Genomic DNA, 10,916 nt, shown 5'->3' with positions numbered 1-10,916 from the left:
ATAAATGCTGGTCTAACCATCTACCTAGGATCACCTACGTCACTCTAGCATACCCCAGCTAAACTACTCCCCTGCCGGGATGAGGCTACACATATCTTCAGTCGCTTACCGATTTCATTGCGCGCTCCACCGGAATTACGACGCGTGCCCCCCACCCGCTAACCAAGTAGGCGATCCCCCTGTTACCTATGTGGCAGAAAAAACAGATTAGTTCAAGAGTGTCACATACAACAATGGTTTACATCAATCAAACTGTGTAGCACGGACAATGGAACCACACTAACTTACCAATCAGAAAACGCTATCTTATCTTACCTGACATGCTTCAATCGACAAGTCACCCCGTTATTTTACCAACAAGGAACCATACAATTGCGCAAACTAACGAGCCCCCATGTCATGTACGAAGGTCTAAGAATAACAACGGGAGGGCGGCACATGAGCAAAAGCAGCCTCTCTCAGTAAATGTATTTAAATCAAGGTCCCAGGTATAGGTAAAAGAAGACACAACACAAGACGTTTTCCAAATAGTAAATTATATATTTATGGTGATAGGGATTTAAACCTCCACCATAATGCAAGAAAAAGGGGAAAAGGTAGGGGAGGACAAACAATACATACATGTAAACAAACAAACACTTAATAGCCAATACAACCACGTGCCCATCATAGGACACCACAGCTATGGGGTTTAATCCACACTCAATGCGATAAATGGCACCCAGCCACACAGTGTTGTCTCAGGTAACAGATAGGCGAGACGGCAGCCTCCTCACTCCACCCTGAAACGTGGCAGTGACTTCCATAAATGAGGGCCCCGTGTGTGTGTCATCTTCCAGATTATATCCACTCATCCAACTAACTGCCCACAGGTGTAATCAAGCAGGTGCAATCAGCTCAATCAGGAGGATGAGTGGTCTCTGGGAAAAAGAGAGAAGAAACAGAATTAAAGATGACACATCACACAACCAAGAACAACATAACCCATACTCATGATACTAATCTGATGTTCACATGGTCTTCCAAAATACAGTAATAATGATAATGACCAACCCACGTACGTCACACACACTATCACACTATTACACACTATTACACTATTAAACACTATTAAACACTATTACACAAAATTACACTATTACACACTATTACACTATTACACACTATTACACACTATTACACACTATTACACTATTACACACTATTACACTATTACACACTATTGCAGTATTACACACTATTACACTATTACACACTATTACACTATTACACAAAATTTGCACATTTTTGTTTTTCATTTTGGGATATGTTGGGGTATTTTGGGGTACTGTGGGGTATTTTGGGGTATACTTTGGGGTATTTTGGGGTACTTTGGGGTATTTTCTGGTACTTTGGGGTATACTTTGGGGTATTTTAGGGTATTTTGGGGTATTTTCTGGTACTTTGGGGGTATACTTTGGGGTATTTTAGGGTATTTTGGGGTATTTTCTGGTATTTTGGGGTATACTTTGGGGTATTTTAGGGTATTTTGGGGTATTTTCTGGTACTTTGGGGTATACTTTGGGGTATTTTCTGGTATTTTGGGGTATACTTTGGGGTATTTTAGGGTATTTTCTGGTACTTTGGGGTATTTTCTGGTATTTTGGGGTATACTTTGGGGTATTTTAGGGTATTCTAGCACACTATTACACTATTACACATTATTACACTAGCACACTATTACACTATTACACACTATTACACTATTACACACTAGCACACTATTACACTATTACACTAGCACACTATTACACACTATTACACACTATTACACTATTACACACTATCACACTATTACACTATTACACACTATTACACTATTACACAAAATTACACTTTTACACTATTACACACTATTACACACTATTACACTAGCACACTATTACACTATTACACACTATTACACTAGCACACTATTACACTATTATTACACTATCACACTATTACACACTATTACACTATTAAACACTATTACACACTATTACACTATTACACTAGCACACTATTACACACTATTACACTATTACACACTATCACACTATTACACTATTACACACTATTACACTATTAAACACTATTACACAAAATTACACTATTACACACTATTACACACTATTACACTATTACACTATTACACTAGTGTGGGAAGTTGAAGGAAGAGGCAAATCAATAACGCGCGTGACAGGTCCTTCAGTGACTTCCTACTTTATTCATTCACAGAATCCACCTCGTACACACACCTACTACTCCCCTATATCTCCTCCCCTGTGACGCGTCAACTCTGGCGTGAAAGACTCCCTTAATGTGACACCACACAGGCCCCCCCCGAACACCCAGAGTAGACATACCCTGCAACCCCAACCAATACCAAAAAAAAAACCAAAGTACTCAGCCCCTCGTAGGAGGCCTGACTACCCGACCATAACGACTGCGCTTAACAGTCAGGGGGGAAGGGCACGAGCCGGCGGCCGTCCGCGCCGGCGGCGAGGCTGGACTGGGGGAGAGTCCGGGGCTGCTGCCGGGGTAGAGGCAGACATGGGCCGCAAACCTGCGGCAGGAGTGGGGTTGGGTGGACGGCCGCGCCGTCGGGGCTGAGCCAGCTCCACCGGCCCGTCCGGGTCCACGTGTGCAGGCTTCAAACGGTCCACCGATATCCGCTCCTGAAGCCCCCCTCTGTCCACCATAAAGCTCTTGGGTCCCGCTTCCAGGACCCGGAAGGGCCCATCGTATGGAGCCTGGAGTGGAGATCGGTGGGCATCGCGGCGGATGAACACGTACAGGGCTGACATCAAGTCCTTGGGGATGTAGGACAGGGGAAAACAGTGATGTGCGGGCACGGGAGCGAAAGTGCTGGCGGCGTCTCGGATGGCCAAGCGATGAGTCGCAGCTGACCAGGGGGCTGTGGCACCTGGGAGGAACTCCCCAGGGACTCTCAGCGGCTGACCCAACACGAGCTCAGCCGAAGATGACTGCAGATCCTCCTTTGGGGCCGAGCGCAGGCCTAGCATGACCCACGGCAAATGGTCAACCCAATTACTGTCCGTAAGAGCCGCCCGGAGAGCAGCCTTCATAGTGCGGTGGAAACGCTCACAGAGACCATTTGCCTGCGGGTTGTATGCCACGGTGCGGTGGAGTTTCACCCACAAACTCTCCGCCACGGCGCTCCACAACTCTGATGTGAACTGGGGCCCTCTGTCCGAAGTTAGATCCGCAGGGGTACCGAAACGGGCCACCCAGGTGGAGATGAACGCCCGAGCCACGTCCGCCAATGTAGTGGATGACAGGGGCACAGCCTCCGGCCACCTGGTGGTCCTGTCCACCATGGTCAGCAGGTGAGTGAACCCCTGGGAGGGGGGCAGCGGGCCCACCAGGTCCACGTTAACATGATCAAAACGTCTCTCCGGGATGAGAAATGGCCCCAGCGGGGCCTTAGTGTGCCGATGCACCTTGGCGTGCTGGCACGCTACACAAGAGGCAGCCCACCCCTTGACGTCCTTCCTGAGGCCCGGCCAGACGAACCTAGCCCCCACCAGCTTAACTGATGCCTTCACCCCCGGGTGCGACAAAGCATGTATAGCATCGTAAATGCGGCGGCGCCAGCCAGCGGGGACCATCGGGCGAGGTCGGCCTGTGGAGACATCGCAGAGGAGCGTGGCCTTACTGTCCTGGAACACCACATCCTCCAGTCTCAGTCCTGTCGTGGCTGTCCTGAATGCCTGGATGTCCATGTCCGTGCACTGGTCAACTGCCATGGCTGCGTAGTCCACACCCAGGTGCACAGTGTTGACCCGCACTCTGGAGAGGCAGTCAGCCACCAGGTTGTCCTTGCCCGCCACATGCTGCAGGTCCGTGGTAAATTCCGAAATGGCGGACAGTTGGCGCTGCTGCCGTGCCGACCATGGTTCCATGGTCTTAGCCATGGCAAAGGTCAGAGGCTTGTGGTCCACGAAAGCGGTGAACTCCCGGCCCTCCAACAGGAACCTAAAATGACGCGTGGCGAGGAAAAGGGCCAGCAGCTCCCTGTCAAACGTGCCGTATTTCCTCTCGTTGTCCCGCAGTGTCCTGCTGAAAAAGGCCAGAGGCTGCCAGGCGCCAGCCACCCACTGATCACACACCGCCCCCACAGCATAGTCCGAGGCATCGGTCGTGAGGGCTATTGGAGCGGCCGGGTACGGGTGTGCCAGCATAGTAGCGTTAGCGAGAGCAGCCTTAGCACTATCAAACGCCTGGACCCTCTCAGGGGACCAGTCCACCTCCTGATTGTCCTTCTTGCCCCTTAGTGCCTCGTACAGGGGGTGCATCAAGAGAGCTGCTCCCGGTATGAATCGGTTATAAAAATTGACCATACCGAGGAACTCCTGTAGGGGCTTGATGGTGCGAGGACGTGGGAAGGCAGTGATCGCCTCCACCTTGGTGGGCAGAGGCACAGCTCCCTGTGAAGAGATGTGATGGCCCAGGAAGTCTATGTCTGGCCGGCCGAACTGACACTTGGCTGGGTTAACAATCAGCCCATGTTCATTCAGCCGCTGAAACAGCTGTCGGAGGTGCAAACAATGCTCTTCAGCAGATGTGCTGGCCACCAGCATGTCGTCTAAATACACAAACAAAAATGACAACCCTCGCAGCACAGAGTCCATCAACCGCTGGAAGGTCTGCGCTGCCCCCTTGAGTCCGAAAGGCATCCTTAAAAACTCGAAAAGTCCAAACGGGGTAATAACGGCGGTCTTGGGCATGTCTCTGGGATGGACTGGCACCTGGTGGTAGCCCCGCACCAAATCCACCTTGGAGAAAATGGTGGTCCCGGCCAGGTGAACAGAAAAGTCCTCGATGTGCGGGACAGGGTAGCGGTCATGATCCGTGGCACTATTGAGGCGCCGGAAATCTCCACACGGGCGCCACTTCCCATCAGCCTTCGGAACCATATGCAAAGGCGAGGCCCACGGGCTGTCGGAGCGCCGCACAATGCCGAGCTGCTCCATTGTGTCAAACTACCCTTTAGCGAACTACCAGTTTAGCGGCGTCAAGGCGGCGTGCGCGTGCGAAAACTGGCGGACCGGCCGTGGGGATATAATGCTCCACCCCATGTTTTGCGACCATAGCAGAAAACGTGGGCACAGTCAGAGCGGGGAAATCAGCGAGAAGCCGCTGGTACACGTCCCCCGTGGCGAGGATGTTGGCGAGGGCGAGCCCCCCCCCCCCCCCCCCCCAGAGTGCAGGGGTAAGTGGCAAATGACACAGCGTCAATTAAAAGCGACGGTTCGCCACATCCACCAAAAGTCTATGAGCACATAAAAAATCCGCGCCCAGTATAGGCATTGACACAGAAGCAATTACAAAATCCCAATTAAAAGCATGTCCATTGAAACAAACAGTCACTGACCTGGTGCAGAAGGTGCGAATCGGAGTTCCATTGGCAGCGTCCAGCGGGGGGCCGTGACTGCCACTCAAGCCGTCCGCAGCTGAAGCTGGCAGGATACTCCGCTGGGCTCCCGAATCCACCAGCAAGCGCCTACTGGACAACGTGTCCTCAATGAACAGCAGCCTCGTCGTGTCGCCAGCACTCACAGCTGCTAATGAGCGCCGGCTCTGGCATTTCCCTGGCCGGAAAAAGAGCAAGGCTGCTCACATCGCCTGGCTTTGGCACCATAACGCTGATGAAAAAAACAAAGTTCATTCTCCCTCCGGCGATCCGATACCGCAGCTCCCGTCATCTCCCCCGCCGGCAGCGCAGCGTTAACGTTAACGCTGTAGTGGCGGGTTGCCAGCAATATTCTGTCAGCCTCTTCTGCCATCCCCCGATAATCCTTGGCTCTCACGAGCGGCGAGCTGGCCAAGGCAGTGCGTACTGGAGGTGGGAGCTGACGCAGAAATAACTGTATAAACAAAAATGATGCGTCACCTGAGCCGAGCAACGCCAACATGTTCTCCATGAGCTCGGTTGGTTTACTGTCACCTAAACCGTTCAGTGACAACAGGCGCTCCGCCCGCTCCGTATCTGACAGCTGAAACAGCCGTAACAGCTGTTGTTTGAGAGCGGCGTATTTCCCCATGGCCGACGGCTCTCGTAAAAATCCCATGACGCGACGGGTGGTCTGTGCATCCAATGCAGCGACGACATGATAGTATTTCGTGTCGTCCACTGTGACACCTCGCAGATGGAATTGAGCCTCGACATGTTGGAACCATGGGTCCGGGTCGTGCTGCCAAAACTCGGGCAACTTGACAGACACCGCAGCTGCCACCGCAGCGGGCCGAACAGCGTTTTCTTCGTTATCACTCATAATAATAATAACAATAATAATAATAATCCAACGATCAAGGTCACCAATGTGGGAAGTTGAAGGAAGAGGCGAATCAATAACGCGCGTGACAGGTCCTTCAGTGACTTCCTACTTTATTCATTCACAGAATCCACCTCGTACACACACCTACTACTCCCCTATATCTCCTCCCCTGTGACGCGTCAACTCTGGCGTGAAAGACTCCCTTAATGTGACACCACACTAGCACACTATTACACACTAGCACACTATTACACTAGCACACTATTACACACTATTACACACTATTACACACTATTGCAGTATTACACACATTACACTATTACACACTATTACACAAAATGTGCACATTTTTGTTTTTCATTTTGGGATATGTTGGGGTATTTTGGGGTATTTTGGGGTATACTTTGGGGTATTTTGGGGTACTTTGGGGTATTTTGGGGTATACTTTGGGGTATTTTCTGGTATTTTGGGGTATTTTCTGGTACTTTGGGGTATACTTTGGGGTATTTTAGGGTATTTTGGGGTATTTTCTGGTATTTTGGGGTATTTTCTGGTACTTTGGGGTATACTTTGGGGTATTTTCTGGTATTTTGGGGTATTTTCTGGTATTTTGGGGTATACTTTGGGGTATTTTCTGGTACTTTGGGGTATACTTTGGGGTATTTTCTGGTATTTTGGGGTATACTTTGGGGTATTTTAGGGTATTTTGGGGTATTTTCTGGTACTTTGGGGTATTTTCTGGTATTTTGGGGTATACTTTGGGGTATTTTAGGGTATTTTCGGGTATTTTCTGGTACTTTGGGGTATACTTTGGGGTATTTTAGGGTATTTTGGGGTATTTTCTGGTATTTTGGGGTATACTTTGGCGTATTTTAGGGTATTTTCTGGTACTTTGGGGTGATTAGTAGGACCCCATACGGATAGTTGTCGGAAGCGCCCTTATTGGCGTCGTTCACTGCGTGATTCCGGTGGAATCTACACAGTATTATTAACACTTTAACTGCCACACACAAGATATCTCGGGTTTCCGATAGTTATGTTGAAAGCCACTCACGAGATTTCTCGGATTTTTTTTTTTTTTGCGATCTGAAATCATATTGCATCACGCGAGCCTACCCGAGTATACCCGAGCACCGCCGGCGATCATATGTGGAAAAAAACGCCCCCTATCATCTCCCAGATGACATAAGGGATTTTGGAATGGACTCAATGAAAATGGATGGGGAAAAAAATCCGGTACTCCACATTTTCCAGTCCACTGATCCAGCCGGGGTTACCATAGTTCATTCACGTTGGATCCATACACTTATCGATTTTTTCGAATGGTGATCAGGAATTGGAATATACCAGTTGGATACCATCTGATGTCAGGTAAGGAATCTATGTTATCAGTGTTAGGATAATCAGACAAATTATGATGAAGATATAGGCTGTTTTGTGAAATGGGCTCTTTCGGTTTCACTGTAAAAGTCCAAGAGGAAATCAACTCGGCGATTATCCGTGCGCGGCCCGAATGTGCTTGCGTGCACGTATAATATTGATCATCTAGCGTTTATTTGAAAACGATTCATAAATAGGCCGACGAATATCAACGTTGTGGAATATTCCAGTAAAAGACGATTTTCATAGAATGGTCCAGAATGAACAGTTTTTTATCTCAAAACGGGTGCTTTTCTAAATGCTCTGAAACGGAAATGAAGCGATAAAAAACCAATCTGCCTTGACAGCACTGACTGGAAAATAGTCTTTGATAAGCGACGGGCAGATTAGACACATAGCCATAATTTAAAACATAGATTAGGCGATATTAACGTTAACATTGAAGTGGACCGTGGCATCAAGGGGGTAAAAAGGAAAACCCGGCGTGGCACTCAAAGTGTTAACCCGGCCCATAAGAAAAAAACAACAAACCAAATTAGATATAGAACAGTGTCTGTATTATTAACGAAAACCTCGCCAGCACCTATACACTGAGCCCGGGAGGCCGATATAGCAGTACAACAGGTGCGCACCTATAAAATGCCGTTTGCTGGTATTCTATTCGAAAAAAACACCAAACCAAAAATAGATATTAAAACAGTGTCTGTATTATTAACGAAAACCTCGCCAGCGCCTATATACTGAGCCCGGGAGGCCGATATAGCAGTACAACAGGTGCGCACCTATAAAATGTATTGTAACAAAGAGTTAATCACCTATCAAAGACACTCTGACACATTGTGACAACCAACCCCATCATGGGGATGGTTGTCACACACTATGGGGTTGGTTGTCACCATGTGTTTTGATGGGATTTTTTTTAAAGAAGACAAGAAGGCAGAACTAAAATTTGAAAGTTTAAAGTTGACAAATACATAACTTAATGCATCTTAACATGAACATAAACAGGAAACACATCTTTAGGCCATCCTATATAACAAAATAAGAACACAATTAATTGGCCTAACAATAATAGCAGGGGTGTAAAAAGTACCCAGAAATTGTGAAAGTATGGGTACCGGGGGGGCGGCGTGGCTCAGGGGTAGAGCGGGTCATCCAATGATCGAAGGGTTGGTGGTTCGAATCCCGCTCAAGCCCATGTCCATCCCACTGCCGTTGGGCAAGACACTTAACCTACTTGCCTCGTATGAATGTGTATGCATGTGAATGAATGTTGGTGGTGGTCGGAGGGGCCGTAGGCGATGATTATTCGCCACGCTTCCGTGAGTCTGCCTCAGGGCAGCTCTGGCTGCAATTGTAGCTTACCACCACCGGTATGACTGTGTATGAACGAATAATGGACTCTGTAAGCGCTCTGGGGTCACTGGGGTGTCATGAAGAGCGCTATATAAATCCAATCCATTATTATTATTATTACCGTCTCAAAATCTGACTCAAGTAAAAGTCAAAGTATCTGGCTAAAAACACACTTGAGTAAAAGTCAAAAAGTCCTACTTTTAAATGTACTTAAGTACTAAAAAGTAAAAGTAATTTTTTTAAAAAGGGATAGACCTAGGGGTCTCAAACTCATTCCATCGTGGGCCAAGTTTTCATTTTAACTACACATTGCACCAGGTGAGTTAGTTGAAGAGGTTAGCCAATAGTGAAATCATCAGCTGGTGTTTAGGCAAGTCTGGAATGAAACCAAGCATACACTCTTCCCACAATGGAATGTGTTTGATAGATTTAGTTCATTGATGCCTGGTAATATCTTATATCTGTGCTTAGGCTGTAGGCTGCTCTCTGTCTCCCTTTGTGCATGTGGCGTGACCTGATGACCTCTGGCTAGAGGCTCCTTCTACACAGGGCCCCCTGTACATCACACACACATGCACGCGCACACACACTCACGTGCACACGCACACACACTCACGTACACACGCGCACAAGCTGTCACGCCTTTGAGTTATGGAGATGTTATTCCGAGAAGGGGTCTTCTACATCTGGAACCAATTAGCCCCCTTCTTCTGACCAAGCACACACACAGCCTAGCACACACACACCACACACACACCCATACATACACACACAAACATATACACACATACGCCCCTCCCTTTCTCGCTCTGTCCGAGAAGGTATAAATATGTCATGTAATGTGGATATTCTCCCCTTCCTCCTTTCTACTGGTGATGTGCCCGCGCGGGGTAACTTTCTTCTTCTCTGATGAATAAAAGCTCCGTTTGAGAAATACTCTGTCTCCGCTTCGTCTTTCGGCCGACTGGTCCACTGGCAAATCAATTAAGAATTCACGAGGGATAGGAAATCCCTAACAGTTATGTGATAGACAATGCTGAAATGAAAGAACAGAGGACACTTTCTTTTATTATTTAATGCACTTCTCCATTGAAGGTAAACTAACATGGACGGCATTCACATCACAGCATGAATAATATCACAATATTAAAAACAGAATGGTGTATCCTGAATAATATCACAATATTAACCACAGCATACTGGATTATCCTGAATAATATCACAATATTAAAGGCAGAATACTGGAGTACCCTGAATAATATCACAATATTAAAGACAGAATACCGGAGTACCCTGAATAATATCACAATATTAACCACAGCATAATGCGGATCTGACTGTCTATTCTTCTGATTGCAGGTGTTTAATCAAAGATCCCCGCTTTCTAGTGTTGCACAAGGACCAATCAGCATGAGTATGGGCGGGTTCATTTTCCATTGATGGGGATTTGATTGGCTGTTTACCTGCGGCCACAGGATTAATAACGTTAACGTTAGTTCGGCCAGATAAACAATTAAAATATACTAATTAAAATTGTTGGTCCTGTGAGATTTGTACTTTGTACTTTGTAGGTCTGCATTTTAAATGTAAGGAGTAAAAAGTATGTTTTTTTTCTCTGAAATGTAATGGAGTAAAAGTACAAAGTATACAAACCTAATAATACTCGAGTAGTACAAATCCCCCAAAACAGTACTTAAGTATTGTAACGCAGTACAATTACTCAAGTACTTTACACCCCTGAATAATAGCCTACACAACATGTGACAACCAACCCCAAATAAAATGTGACGACCAACCCCAACTGGAATGTCTTGATAGCATCAAGGCTAACAGCCATCTAACAACTAGTTAGCTAGC

Source organism: Notolepis coatsorum (genome assembly GCF_963971535.1).
Source record: "Notolepis coatsorum genome assembly, chromosome: 10".
Taxonomy (NCBI): Eukaryota; Metazoa; Chordata; class Actinopteri; order Aulopiformes; family Paralepididae; genus Notolepis; species Notolepis coatsorum.
The sequence above is the reverse complement of the archived record's forward strand: the minus strand, read 5'-3'. Positions refer to the sequence as shown.